We start from the raw sequence: 15,886 nt of genomic DNA, 5'->3' as shown, positions 1-15,886 counted from the left end.
GGTTTTGTAATAGGAGTCAACCTCAACAAGCCAAATTCATAGTTTCAGGCAATTGAATATTGTATTTTCTGCCAGTAGCAGACAACAGGCAACCTTTGCTCACAATAATGCAGTTCAGCCAACGTGAGCAGACAGAATTGAAAGAGAAGGAGAATGTGCTCTATCATCTGTTGGAGAATTTCAATTTTCTCTTTCAAGTACAGTCGAATGAATTTTCTTTGCAACCCAAAGACAGAAGATCTTGATTACTGTTGCAAGAATAATCTCAGCCTTTGTGTGTAGAAGATAGGGAAAATAAATAGTCTTTCTGGATGATGTGTCAGCTTGTGAACATATAAAACAAGATATATTTTTGAGGGAGAGATTAAGGTGAAAATACTGGATCTATTAAAATAGCAATTTGCAGTTATTATAGAGGATACAGGCAGTTCTCCCTTCAGTAAGACTTGGTTCATCTTTTCCTATCCTAGTGGCCCTAGGGAATGCTGTGGGGCATCCAGCCAGTTACCCAAGTGGCATATATATATATATATATATATATATATATATATATATATGACATAGAATCAGAAACATTCAAGTTCAAATCCTGCCTCAGCTGGTTATCCAGTTATAGGTCTGTGGGCAACTCAGAAAAATCTTTCTTAGCCTCAGTTTCCTCATTTGTTAGATAGGGATAATTACTAGCAATGCAAGTAAGCATCTTCTCTATAATTTATGATTTTAGGATTATCTCAACTAATGCTGGCATTCTCAAATACCACTAAACCACGCATAAGAATCTTTATAAGTGATTTTTTGACTCAGTTTTAAATTTTAATCTTATATATGTTTTCATGTAATTTTATTTATTTTGTTAAATATCACCTAATTATATTTCCATCTAGATCAGGCAGCACCTGAGAGTCTTAGAGGAGTAACAGGAAGATAAATGAGATGCCAATTATATGTATATATATATATATATACATAAACTATATATAAACATATTATATATTATATACAATGTATTTATGATATATTATATAATGTATATAAATGATATGTTTATAATGTATATTATAAATATAATATATTTCGGAGGTGGTACCTGAACCAGGTCTGCCTGAATTCAAGGGCTACTCTCCTATACAGCCCTTACAACTAGTATACTGTCCTTTGAATAAGAAATCCTCTTCGAAGCAATGACACAGAAAATAGGAAAGGCTTCGGAAAATCTTATCAAGGACGTAACTATCATTTAAAACATGGCATGGATTCAGCATTGTCCAACTACTTCTATATTCTGTGACATGAATATTTTTTAAACCTAACAGTAGAGCCCAACAGATAAGCCTTTCCATAGGAACTCATACATGTAAAGGAACAGAAAAGGATGCAGAGGAAGTTACTCACCTAACTGGGCTCTGTGCTACCCTGTCAGGAAGACTTCTGTTGCTGACCTTTCTTCCAGGATGCTCAATTCTATGGCTGCTCTATAAGGACTCAGTTTTCAAAGGACAAAAAGAAGGACACACAAGAGTTCTCTTTCTCTCTCTCTTTGTGTCGGTCTCTTTCTCATAGTGTGAGAAATGTTGATTGATGGCCTCATTAGAGTTCTTGGCAGGATCTCCTGCCTTCCTACTCCCACAGCTCAACTTCCCTGCCTCCTAGATTATGGTAAAACAAAGGTAAACTTGCACCAACTGTGTGTTATAGCATTATGAAAGCTCTCCCCAAGCCAGAGGTTCTTAACCATTTTGCTATCAATGATTCCTTTGCAGACTGGTGAAGTCTAATATTACTATGGTTCACTGCCTAAATCCATAAATGCTAAATTTTAGCTAGAGGTGAAAATGAAAGTGTATTTCTCTTTATGTAGGTTCATGGATCCTCCCAAATTGATCCATGGGGTCCCCATTTAAAAACTCCTGCCCAACTAGTATTTGATAAACCCAAAGACCCCAGCTTTTGGGACAAGAACTCATTATTTGACAAAAACTGCTGGGAAAATTGGAAAATATTATGGGAAAATTTAAGTTTAGATCAACGTCTTATACTCTATACCAAGATCAATTCAAAATGAGTAAATGACTTAAATATAAAGAGTGAAATCATAAATAAATCAGGTGAACAAAGAATAGATACCTGTCAGATCTGTGGGAAAGGAAGGAATTTAAGACCAAAGAAGAGATATTGCTGTGAAGGGTTAAATTTTTGGTAGGAGCTTGAACAAAAGTCAGGAGAGTAGTTTGGTAAAACACAAAACACTTAGTTTATTTTGCGGAAATTTCAAATAGGAAATAGAAAGGAGGAAAGTGAGAGAACTCATATCTATACACAAAATCCCAATCTTAACTAAAATTTCTAAAAATCCCTAAATCTATCTGGCTTCGAGGGCAGTGACTTTTGCCAGGCCAGGCCCAGCCTACTCTCCTACTCTGACTATCTAAGAATTTACCCACTATCTAACTACCTAAGCTGATCAATAATCAATAATCAATAAGGCTGTTAAGTCCTTAAATCCATTTTCTCTATCTACAATTGTCAGTTAGTCAAAAACTACCAGTCTCAGAGAGAGAGCCAGAAACTGCTGCTCCTCTCCCCAGGGAACCCAGAGACAAAAGCCCCTTTCAACCTGCCAACAACTCACCTACCAACTCTCAGCCACACCCTCCTGTCATCAACTGACAGCCTGCATAGCAGGGGGGCTCTTACTCAGAAATCTTTTTGCTCCCTTGCCTTTTAAAGAGAAAAAGGGAGAGATTAAGAAAGCTCTCTTAACAGAGAGCATTGCAAAATGTAAAATGAATGACTTTGATTATATCAAATTTAAAAGGTTTTGTACAAACAAAACCAAAGCAACCAAAATTAGAAGGAAAGCAACAAATTGGAAGAACATTTTTATAACAAAACTCTCAGTCAAAGGTTTAATTTCCCAAATATATAAGGAACTTAAGTCAAATTTACAAAAAATTAAGCCATTCCCCAATCAACAAATGATCAAGGAACATGAATAGGCAGTTTTCACATAATGAAATAAAAATTATCAATAAGCACATAAAAATGTTTAAATCCCTCTTGATTAGAGAAATGCAAATTAAAACAACTCTAAGGTACCACCTCACACCTAGCAGATGGCCAATATGACAGCAAAGGAAAGTGATAAATGTTGGAGGAGATGTGGCAAAATTGGGACACTAATGCATTGCTGGTGGAGTTGTGAATTGGTTCAGACATTTTGGAGGACAATTTGGAATTATGTCAAAAAGCTTTAAAAGAATGCCTGCCCTTTGATCCATCCATACCACTGTTGGGTTTCTACCCCAAAGAGATAATAAGGAAAAAGACATGTACAAAAATATTTATAGCAACGCTCTTTGTGGTAGCAAAAATTTAGAAAACGAGGCGGTGTCCATCAATTGGGGAATGACTGAACAAATTGTGGTATCTGTTGGTGATGTAATATTTTTGTACTCAAAGAAATAATGAACTGGAGGAATCCCATGTGAACTGGAAAAACCTCCAGGAATTGATGCAGAGTGGAAGAAGCAAAACTAGGAGAACATTGTACACAGAGACTGATACGTTTGGGGCACAATTGAATGTAATGGACTTCTCTACTAGCAGCAATGCAATGATCCAGGACAATTCTGAGGGATTTATGAGAAAGTCCACATTCAGAGGAATAACTGTGGGGGCAGAAACCCAGAAGAAAAACATATGATCAATCACGTAGTTTGATAGGGATGTGATTAGGGTTTTGACATTAAAAAATTACTGCAAATATGAATAACATGGAAATAGGTTTTAAACAATGACATGTATAACCCAGTGGGACTCCCCACTACCAGCCTCAGGAGTGGGGAGAAAAGAGTGGAGAGGGGAGGGGAAGGAGAGGGAATAATGAATTATGTAACCATGGAAAAATTTTCTAGATTTTTTTAAAAACTTAAATAAATAAATAATTTAGAAAAAAATAAAATAAAAACTCTTGCCCTAGGTAACTATGTAAAGATTATGAATTAGATCAACTTCAATTTCACATCACAAGTATTTAAGTGAAAGCATGCATGTATAAAATGTTTATTAAGTGCCTGCTGTGTGCCAGTATTGTGCAAATTGCTGGAGATACAAATCAATTAATTAACTAATTTTTAGGTTTTGTTTTTTGTTTCTTTTTTTTAGAAAAATTTTCCCATGGTTATATGATTCATGTTCTTGCTCTCTCTCCCCTCACCTCCTCTCCCCCCGTAGCTGACATGTATTTCCACTGTGGAGATACAAATTTAAAAAGTAACATGGTCCCTACTTTCAAGGAGCTTACATTCCAGTTTAGAAGACAACACATATGGAAAATGTCAGATGCAAGTCAAATGGAAATGCCCAGTTTTCTTGAGATGCAATGGCAAAGCAGATGGAAATACCTCTGAATGTCATTTCCCTTGATAAAATCACATCAGTATCTGATGTTAACCCATTTCACAGGGATGATGAGTATTGAATGGCTGGCCCCTTCTCCACTAGAGTTATTTATTCAGGTGATGGCTATAAGGGTTGGGCTGGAAGCTGGGCTTGTGGTATGTGAGGCACTATCATTCTCAGGGATCCTATGCTTATCTGCCTATTATTGGTGGATGGTCAGCTTTTGTATCTAGTGGCATAGGAGGCACTAAATTTTCCAAGCATTTAAGAGCATTGTACATGTCTGATACTGTGTGAGGGACTAAAGATATGATGAAAAAAAATTAAAATATTCTCTCTCATCAAGGAGATTACATCTTATTAGAAGATAATAACATGTTTTCAGGTAAGTAAATAAAATGTGTAGAAAATAAATATAACACAATTTTGAGCAATGAGGGGACACAAATAGCTGAGGAAATTAGAAAATGCTCATTGTAGGTGGATGCACTTGAGTTGAGCCTTAAAGGAAGCTTGGAATTCCAAGAGAGAGCCAAAAAGGGAGTGCCTTTGAGGCACAGGAAACAACCTGTGAAAACTCACAAAGGAGTGTGATGAGATGTGATGCACAAAAAAAAAAAAAAAAAAAAATAGGCCAGGCTGCATGAGTGATTTCTGATTATCCTGGAAAAAGAAGCTAGAAACAGATTATAAAACACTTTGAGGAGTCAGAGTAGTTTATATTTTTATCTATAGGCCAATAGAAAGCATTGAAAAATTTTGAGGAGGGAGGGCAATATGATCAGACCTATGCCTTAGGAACATCAATTAGATATTTTTGTGAATAAATTTACATTGATACCCCATCTCAGTTGTCTGAAAACAAGTGGTCTCAAGCTCCCCACTTCATTCCCTACTCAACCACCTACCCTTTATGCTTTTAACTCAGGCTTGCAGGAAACCAGAATTTTCAAGTTTGACACTACCCACCAAAATTGACCTGCCCTGTCCCTTTTCCAGCTAACTTAATATTCAGGGAATAGTATTATATTGTGTGATAATGGATTAATATGCAATCTCCCCTAGGTGATATATTAGCATTTTAATAGGATTTTTTTTCCCAGAAGCAATTCTTTAACTAAAAGAAATGATGAAAATTTCTCAGTTTTTGCACCACATTTTGACACTGTTGATCACTACTCCCCTCTCAGTTCATAAACTTCACTCCATTTGTTCCCATGTCCTGGATCTCTCACCTCCCTGACTATCTCTTCTTTCTTCTTTTACTAGTTTATCTTCCTCCATTCACTAACTATCAAACTGTAGTAGGGTTGGTAGTAAATGATCTCAAAAAACAGGTTTATCTGACACTGCCATGAGCACTGACAAGACGGTGCCAACATCCTTCTGGCCTCATTCTTCCAGGCAAGTCCATGCCATCTTAGAGTCTTCTTTTGACTAAAAGCCTTCCATCATTCATGAAATTCAGTTTTTCTCCAGCATGAATTCTCTGATATCAAGTGTGTTTTGAACTTTATATAAAGAGTTTTATATACTCCTCACTTAAATAGTGGTATTTCTCCTCTAAATTTTTGTTCTGGAATAACAGATTATTTGTTTGTGAAAGCTTTCATCTTTCATCTTTTAAGATTAACTTAACTGCTGGCATTTCCCAAATCTCGGTATTAATTCCTCTGTTCTTCCTATTAGTAACCCTTCCTGCTAGGACTCACCAAGTTCACTTATCAATGTCAGAGCCATTTCCTTTCTACTATAACAATAATAGTTTGTATATAATACTTTTAAGCTTGCAAAATGTTTTATATGGTTTATCTCATTGGATTCTCATAACAACCTTATAAGGTAAATGCTTTATCATCTTCATTTTAGCCATATGAAAACTAAAACTAAGAGATGTTAAGTGATTTGTACACTGTCACAAAGATAATAAGTTTCTGAGGAAACAAATCCTTCTGAGGAAGGATTCAAACTCATGTCTTCTGTTTCAGAGTCCAGCAGTTATACTACCTTACTGACAACCAAGGCTCAGAATGATCTGGCACCAGGAAAAAATCTGGGATAAAAAGATAAAGGAACTGAAGAGGGAAGATTTGAGAACCACACTGTGGTTACGTATTTGGGAGACTAGGACAGTGGCAGTGCTTGTCCTCAGCAGAAATAGGGATGCTTAGTAAAAGGATATATTTAGGGGAGAAGATGAGTTCTGTTCTACACAGGTTGAGTTTGAAATACTGATGAAAGACCCATAAAAAGGTAACTAGCAGGCATTTGTTTATGTGTGATTGGATTGCACAAGAGGGAGTTGGGCTGCATAAGATGATACTTAAATCCTTGGATACTTAAACTTTAAGATTCTGCAGATATAAAGTGAATTGTTCTTTCAGGGTCCACTAACTGCTGAAAAATAAGCACTTTATAAGTGCCAGTAAAAGAATTAGAGGGTTCTTCTCTGGTCAAATTTCAACTAATCCATAACATGATATCTCCTTATGAAGGAAAAGGAATTTCAAGCTGTTGTCTAATTTGGAATGAAGAACCATGTGCCCACTCGAAAGCAACAAAGTGGTATTTCACTTGTAAAACTCCTGCATTTCATGGCAATAGAATAATGTATTACCAATTTGAACAAATCTTGAATAATTGATGCTACATTTATTCTCATTTATATTGGCTAGCTGGAATATATAAAATTTTGTTTTATAGCATTCTGTTGGAGTACAACAATCGAAGATATTTATAATGTGCTCATATTACTTCTGAGGAACTTATGGCTCAATCTTGACCTTAGCTCCATTTTGAATGGGTTTTTTACTATCTTCCTGGTACTGTATTCAAAGCTGTTTTCTGCTAGTTGATCCCTGAAGAAGTTCAAATTCATTTTATGCTATTCTCTAATGAAGTTGGCATACCCCACCACAGATAAGGTCTTCCAAAAAACAATCACTTAGCACATTTGTTGAATAAATTAATGAAGTCATTGGTAACTGATGAGTATAATATAGAATATTAACTCCTCAGGAACAGGGACTTCCTCACTTTTTTCCTTTGTATCCCCAGTGATTAGCACTGTTATTATCCTATTGTTCAAATTATTATAATTAATTACATTATAATATTGACTATTACAAATAGTCAAGACCATTGAATAATCACTCTTTCAATACCTTTTGAGTTTAAAAAGAATAAAAGTGAAATAAGCAAATGAGTTTAAAATAATTGAGAAGAATGGGAAAAAGGGAATGTGATGTTGCATAAATATGAGGGTCAGAAACTATGAGCAACAGCTTAGGATTAGAGTTAGTACAAGCATTGGTAACTTGTCATAAGGGTGAAAACAATAAAATTTTGAAAAGGACCTCAACAGAGAGTAGTTACTACGGAGTGTAATCTTCATTCACAGCAAAAGTAATTTCATGGGCTTGAAAACCAATAATCTTAAAGATTATGGCTCATCGAAAAGATGATTTATGTAGTATTTTGCATTCTTTATAACATTTGAACCTTACAACAACCCTGTGAAATAGCTACATTCATTATTCCCATTTTACAGCTGAGATAACTGCAGCCCAGAGAGAATGTGACTTTCCCAGAGTCATAAAGGTAGCAAGTATTCAAGGAGGGACTATTTTTATTTGAAAAATTTTTATTTAATTAATTGATTTAGAATATTTTTCCATGGCTACATCATTCATGTTCTTTCCCTTTCCTCTTCCCACCCCCCTCCCATAGCCAATGAGCAGTTCCACTGGGTTTTACATGTGTCACTGATCAAGACCTATTTCCATATTATTGATATTTGCACTAGGGTGATTATTTAGAGTCTATGTCCCCAATCATATCCTCATCGACCCATGTGATCAAGCAGGGTTTTTTCTTCTGTGTTTCTACTCTCACAGTTCTTTCTCTGGATAGTGTTCTTTCTCATTGGTCCCTCAGAATTGTCCTGGATTATTGCATTGCTGCTAGTAGAGAAGTCCATTATATTTAATCACAACTGATCTCTTGAGATATTATAATAGTCTGACCTAGGTTTGTAGCTACGTGTGTGAAAAGATGCATGAGATTTTGTGGAGGTAAAATTAACAGGATTTTGGAAATTATTTGATATATAGATTAGGTGCAAGTCCTCAAAATGGTACCACAAAAGGAGTATTTTATAGAATTTGGGATAGTTAGCCTTTAGTAAAGAAATCTAATGAAGGTTATTGAAAAAAACTATCAAGTTAAAAAAAGATTAGTTCCCCAAAGAGAACTAGTAGCAATGATTAATTGGGATTTACAGAGATTTTTGTTTGATACAAAGAAATACTTTCTAATAATTAGAGCTGTCCAAAAGTGGAATGAGGAGGTCTCCTTTATTGGAGATTTTCAGGTTTAGACTGGGTCATCACTTGTTATAGATATTTTAGAGGGGATTCCTGCTTAGGTAGAGTTTTTATTGAACAATCTTTGAAATCCCTTCCAATCCAATTCTAAGCTTCCATGATTCTACTCCTTTTTCTACAATCATTTATTTGATATAAGAATTCTAAAAATACCATTTTATGTCAATTGATTAAATGTGGACTAAAAAGAAATTAAAGCTTGTATCTGCATGTGTCTTTCTATCAATTTAATCAAAGTAGTTAGATTTTTTAATGGAATTGACTTTTTAATAGAATTTTCTAGTTATTACAATCAGTACAATGGATCTGTTTATTCAAGAGGCCTTAATCTGTAAATTTTTTTCTATGAAATAAAGCCATCTAGATCAGTGATAGGCAAACTACGGCCAGATGTGGCCCCCTGAAATGTTCTATCGGGTGGCGAGACATTATTCCTAATCTGAGGAATACAATGAGTAGGATACAATACAATGAAACTTCAAAAGAGTTGCCTTAGAAACAGACTGACAGATGAGCATTTCCTTTCCTTTGGCCCCCTCTTTAAAAGGTTTGCCCATCACTGATCTAGATAATTAGGCTATAAGGTAAACATATAGACTAAATAGGACCTCACTCATCTAAAACGCAGTCTTCCCAAATCAAACTTTTAATTGACCAAATCACAGCTTGATTGTCGAGACTAGATTCAATTAATTTCAAAAGTCCATTAAATGAATAGCTCAAAATTTATAGAAAACTCAACTCATAAATTTTAATTCAGACCATCTAACTTTCCCTTTTATTAATTCAATACATATATTTTTAGATAAGTCCAAGTGTACTCTAAGCCCTGGATTTGTTTGGAAGCATTTTTTTACAGCAAACACTCTCCATAACATTAGCACTTAGTGGAGAAGAAAAACATGCCACCTCATTATCTGAAAGATCAGACTGTTGTAAGCCTTGTGAGGTTTGTATCCTGTGGGTTTACCAACAGAAGAACATCTCTAGCTTTTCCTCTTCTAATCCTAGGGATGTGAGTTGCTGTTCAGTGACATTGTGCCAATGTAAAACAGAAACTGTAGAAAAAAACACCATGGTGCCATGGAAAAAGTTCTCAACTTGGATTTGCAAGACTTACATTTAAGTACTAGCTTTACCACATATCCACTGGGCATCAGTAGGATAATCACTTAATCTCTCTGGGCCTTAAGAGGGCAGTAGAGGAGGAAAATGATACTTCAATATCTGCTTAGTAAGGCTGATGTAAGGAAGACACTCATTCCATCTATGGAAATGTGAACTACATAGTCTCTGAAAGGAGAAGGACTTGGAGAAAGACTCCTTTTTTCTGGTCTTTGTAATGTATTTCCACTCAAACAGCTGTCCTCTAGTGCTGAGGAGTAACTTAGGGATATAGTTTTGTACCTTTGTAGGAAGGCAATCAAACTCATTGGATTCTCCTTTGCCCAGGACAGAATTGCAGAATCTCAGAATAACTGCAACATCCCTGTAAAGTGATCATCCAGCCATTGCTTTCTGACCTCTAAAGATGCCTCTTATCCTTAGTGGGATGCTATCATACTTACTATATATAACTTGGATTTCTTACCAGTTCCACTTTGTGATATTGTTTCTATATTTTTCCTGACCCTTAAAGCCCTCCAAGCATCTTTATGTCTGGTATCAGGCAGCACAATGATGTGTTCTATGTAAAGTTAGTGTGAATAAAGACTCAATGAGGTCTTTATTTTTTAAACTTTTAAATCTATGGAAATTCGAAAATAAAATCCAAATATTTGAGGATGAGGACAATGCATAATTCAAAACTCTATACAAACAGAATATGCAAAAATATATATAGTCAACCACAGAGAACAATGTACATATTTACATGTCTACTCTCCATATTTACAAATTTTTAAGATATAAAGTACATATATATGATTAAATAACAAATCTATACATATCTCCCTAAAAGAAGAGAGAAAACAAGGCTAGGAATGATGATTAATGAAATATAATCAGTATACACCAATGCCCTGTGGAAATAATTGAATTAACTGAATATAAAATGTTGTATAACTTTAATGTTTCCTTTTTGCTCTTCAAGACTTTTTAGCCCAAGAGAAATGACAGTTCCTTGAGAGCAAGACAAATCAGTAAGATTTTAAAAGGAAAGTGTGAAGTTTTGCTTTTTCAAAAATCTCCAGATTTTTGGATGCTTTTATTAATAGTCTATATCCATTTTGCCATCTTACTAGGGTAGATATGTAATACCTTCTTGATGAACTGAATTGAGGTAGTCATTGAGAGGCAACTTCTCCAGCAGACTGCTCCTCTAACAATCCCTTGTCTCACTAATCTTCCTACTTGCGAATTCTCTGCTGCATATCAACATGTTCATATCTCCTCTATGCTCAAAAAACTCTCCCTTGATATGCCCATCCCCTCCAGATATCATCATATACCTTGTCTCTCTTTCATAGCTAAGTTCCATGAAAAGTCTATCCAAAATCAGTCTCCACTTCTCTAACTTTCTTCATAACTTTTGAGTTCATTATTCAACTGAAATGTCACTCTACAAAGTGACTTTTTAATCACCAAATTTAATTTTATTTTGAATCTTTCTGAAGCATTTGATACTGTCAATCATTCTCTTCTCCTTAATAGTCTCCTCTCTAGGTTCTCTTCATACCTGCCTAACCACTCTGTCTCTTTACTTCCTTTTATCTTCATCCAGATCGCACCATGTTGAGCTGAATAATGGGAAATCAAACTAGAAAGTATCCTTCCATAATGTGAATCCCAGGTATATCTCAATATTTCAAGGATCAATGATTTTATCATCAATATTCTTTCAGAGTTTCTGTGTCTAAAAAAAGTTTTTAAACCATTTCCCTGTAGCCAACTTAGTAACAATCTCTCTGAGCTTAGGGTGACTGACTCAGAAGGCTCTCACTTGGTCCTTCCTTTCCTGCCTCCTACTCCCAAAGACACACTTAATGGAGACTTTGTTTTGACTGGATAAGATGTTTTAAATGGAGTCTGAGTATTGGGGAGTGGAAAGATCTAGCTGACCAGCATTAGCATTCTAGAAGATAACATTTCTTTAACAAACTACTTTAAAATCATGTTGCTGTTTGTCTTTCTTTTTTTGGAGAGGTCCAATGATATCATAAGGTGATTATTTGCTTTTGAATTGGATTTAAATGAAGTGGAGTTACACAAAATCATTATCTTTCCTCTGTCTTCCAGAGTCTTCAAAGTTCAGTGTCTAGACAAAAGGCAAGCCTGCTGGCCTAGGATGCAATGGATGAACTTGTCTGACCAATCTAGAAGCACTCCACCACACCTGCTGCAACTACCTTCTTGACCACTAGAACAAATTGTTCTCATCTGCCCATCCCACTGGGAAAAGTTTTTGAATGTTTGGGTTAGGCAACTCCCTAACTCACCAAAGGCTTCGAGGCCTATTGATAACCGTCAACCTGGTTTAGCCCATGTGCTGACTGGACTATGGTGTGAATAATGTACATGCTAGAACTTCTGGGAGCCACAGGTGAGAGTTGGGTGGCAGGTGGACAAGAAAGGTGAATGAGCAGCCCTGTAAAGGGTTTGGTAAGCCCTCACATCAGAGGTGCTAGTCCCAAAAGTGTATTGCTTAGAAAAAGAACTTAATGACAATTCACCTTTTCTGTCACAAGAAGGAGTAAACCAGTACAGAGGAATGTTGGTAGAACTAGATGCAGCCGATAGGGGGAAAAAATCCTCAGATTAGCTTTAAAGCAGCATGTTCTGCTTCAGTAATAGGATATTTTGAGTAAAGTATTTTAATATCCAAAGGATCATAACTTGAAATGAAGAGTAATAGATGAAGTAAATCTAAACACATGAAGTCCTCCCAATGCTATTAATAATAATAGTAAAAGCTCTCCATATGCATGATATGTCTTAATCAACATGTATTAATCTCCTCCTCCCACAGTACCCAACAAAGGGTATTGTTGTAGAAAGAACTCAGCTTCATGTTCATGGCTGTTATTTAGCAACTGAAGAATGGCTTCTCAAGTCTCATGAATGTGAAACAGTTCATCATATATCTTGGAAATGAGAATTTCCTCCCCCCGCCACATTATTTCCCTTCTAATCTTTCCTGTATAGGTTTTGTTTGTGCAAAAACCTTTAAATTATATGTAATAAAATATTCCATTTTATCATTTATGATCCTTTTCATACCTTTTATAAAGTCATGAACTCTCACCTAAAGATCTTAAATGTAGTTTCCTCCTTGATCCTTTAATTTTTGTTTCTATTTCTGTCATATGTCCATTTAGAGCTTACCTATGGTATGAGCTATTCATCTAAACATATATTCTGCCAGATTCATTTCCAATTCTCCCAAGTTTTGTTACTGTTCTTGTTGCCAAACAGTGAATCTTTTCTTAAAGAGCTGTCTTCTTCAGCTACATGAGAAACTAGGCTACAAGGTTTGTTTATTTGTTTGTTTGTTTTCTGTATTTTACATAACTAATCTATTTTACTGATTAAACTTCCTTTTTTAGAAAGTACCAAATCATTTGATGATTACTCTTTTGTAGTATAGTTTGAGATCTAGTACTGCTGGCCTCCCCACTTTTTTATTCACTATTTCTTTTGACATCTTGGCATTTTGTTCATCCAAATTAATTTAGTTATTATTTTATCTTGCTTTGTAAAATTAGTCCATCAGTAGTTTGATTGGCATAATATTTAATAAATTAATTTAGCAATTATTATCATTATCATTAAAGTGGTTCTACATACTGATGAATACTACTATTTTTCCAAATATTGATATCTGTATTTATAATTATAATCATATTAACTCCTGCATGTATCTTGATAGACTGCATTATAAATAGACAATACATTGTGACAATAGATAAATAATGTATTCTATTTTCTTTTTAATGGAATTTATTTTTCTATCTCTTCCTGCTGATTTTTGTTGTTAATATATAGAGATGGTTATAACTTATGTAGACTTATATGTTTTTAAATTTATTTTATTTTTTAAAGAATTTAAGTTTATTTATTTAATAAATTAATTTAGAATATTTTTTCCATGATTACATGAATCATGTTCTTTCCCTTCCTTCCTCCCTCCCTCCCTCCTCCCATAGCCAATGAGCAATTCCACTGAGTTTTACATGTGTCATTGATCAAGACCTATTTCCATATTATTAATATTTGTACTAGGGTGATCATTTAGAATCTACATCTCCCATCATATCCCCATAGAACCATGTGATCAAGCAGTTGTTTTTCTTCTGTTTTTCTATTCCCACAGTTCTTTCTTTGGATGTGGATAGCGTTCTTTCTCATAAGTCCCTCAGAATTGTCCTGTCATTGCATTGCTGCTAGGAGAGAATTGATTTGTGCCATGATGTATCAATCTCTATGTACATTGTTCTCCTGGTTCTGCTCCTTTCTCTGCATCAATTCCTGGAGGGCATTCCATTTCACATGGAATTCCTCCAGTTCGTTATTATAATTTTTTAAAATAACATCTTCTCTCTTAGAATCAATACTATTTATGGGTTCTAAGGAAGATGAGTGGTAAGGGATAGGCAATGGGAGTTAACTAAGTTGCCCAGGGTCATACATCTCTGAAGTATCTAAGGTTAAATTTGAACCTAGGATCTCCCATCTCTTTACCTGAGCCATCTAGCTGTCCTTGATTTATGCTTTTCTGAAGTTATTGTTTGTACTTCTTTTTTGACTATACATTCTCTAAATAAACCATCAATCAATCTGAAAATCTGAAATTATAATCTGAAAAGTATTTTATTTCTACTCTGTTTATATCTTCAATTTTTTATCTGAATTCTATAACTAAAATGCCTAACATGTTAAATACTAGTGGATAAAAATACTAGTAGATAAAATAGATATCCTTGCTTTATTGCAGATTATGTTTAAGTGTTTGTGAATATACAAAAATATATAGAAAGGATTGTGGAAACTTTTTGTGGTCCCAGCCTTCCTTATCTGGGGTCCTGCTACCACAGGATTTTCAAGGATTGAGGGATTTAGGCCAGAGAGCTGCAAATTTCCAGTGGATTCTATGTAGTCTGATCTAGGGCACAATTTGATCATTGCCTTGTTGGGTTTTCTAGGTTCCAGATCTCGTTTTGGGTCTTTATAGTCAACATAGTTGCAGATATTCCCCTGGGCCAAGATTCAAAAGACCATTTCTGGCTCTATCTTCTTGGCTTTCTGGAAAGTTCTTGAAATTCAGAATAATAGCAGTTGTTTTTTAACTCTTTAGGAGCCGGTGGGCCTTTTCTGTGATCTTGCTCTGGGGTCAAAGAAGTAGCATTTACTCCCAGTCTTTCTTTGTTCTGAGCACCAATAATAATAATACACAATTTTGATGAGGGAGAGAGAGAGAGAGAGATAGAGAGCACACACTCTATTGGTTTAGATCTTTTCATGATCCTTGGCTAGGGAGGAGAAGTAACTCTGCTGGCCTATCCTAGTTCTGAATAGGAGTGACTAATTCTGTAACTTTCCCCATTAGGGCCATAGTGACAGTGTCCAAGCCCAGGGAATGCATCTGTCTTTTCAGTCTACTTTAGTACCTTGCCTATGGGTTGTTTCTGTTATATTAGGTAGAGAAGATGACCTTTTTTAGTTTCTCCTTAGATTTGCAACCTTATTTGGTCTAGCACTTTATATATCTTCATTGGAGTAGTTGAGAAAAAACTGGGCTGCTTCCTCATACTCAGTTATGGCCACTATTAAAAAAGATTCTCTTAGCCTGATCCCATTTTGCTGTTTGATCCATAGATTATGAGAGCTAAAGAGGCCTTATAAATTACCTAGTCTAATGGTTTCAATTTCAACAATGAAGAGGAAGCAATGATTTATCCAAGTGCACACGTCCAGTTGTTGGCAGGTAGAATTAGGATCCAAGCCTCCTAACTCTCAATATTTCCATTTTTCTCCCTTTTTTTCAAATAAGCAAACTTTTCATTGTAAAAAAGCATATATAAATAAAATCTGTTTTCTGGATGCTCACATAAGTTAGGTCTAAGATAATGTTTTACAAATGAGTAGTCATTCAAATAAAA

The sequence above is a fragment of the Gracilinanus agilis genome, chromosome 6, assembly GCF_016433145.1.
Source record: "Gracilinanus agilis isolate LMUSP501 chromosome 6, AgileGrace, whole genome shotgun sequence".
Classification (NCBI taxonomy): domain Eukaryota; kingdom Metazoa; phylum Chordata; class Mammalia; order Didelphimorphia; family Didelphidae; genus Gracilinanus; species Gracilinanus agilis.
The sequence above is the reverse complement of the archived record's forward strand: the minus strand, read 5'-3'. Positions refer to the sequence as shown.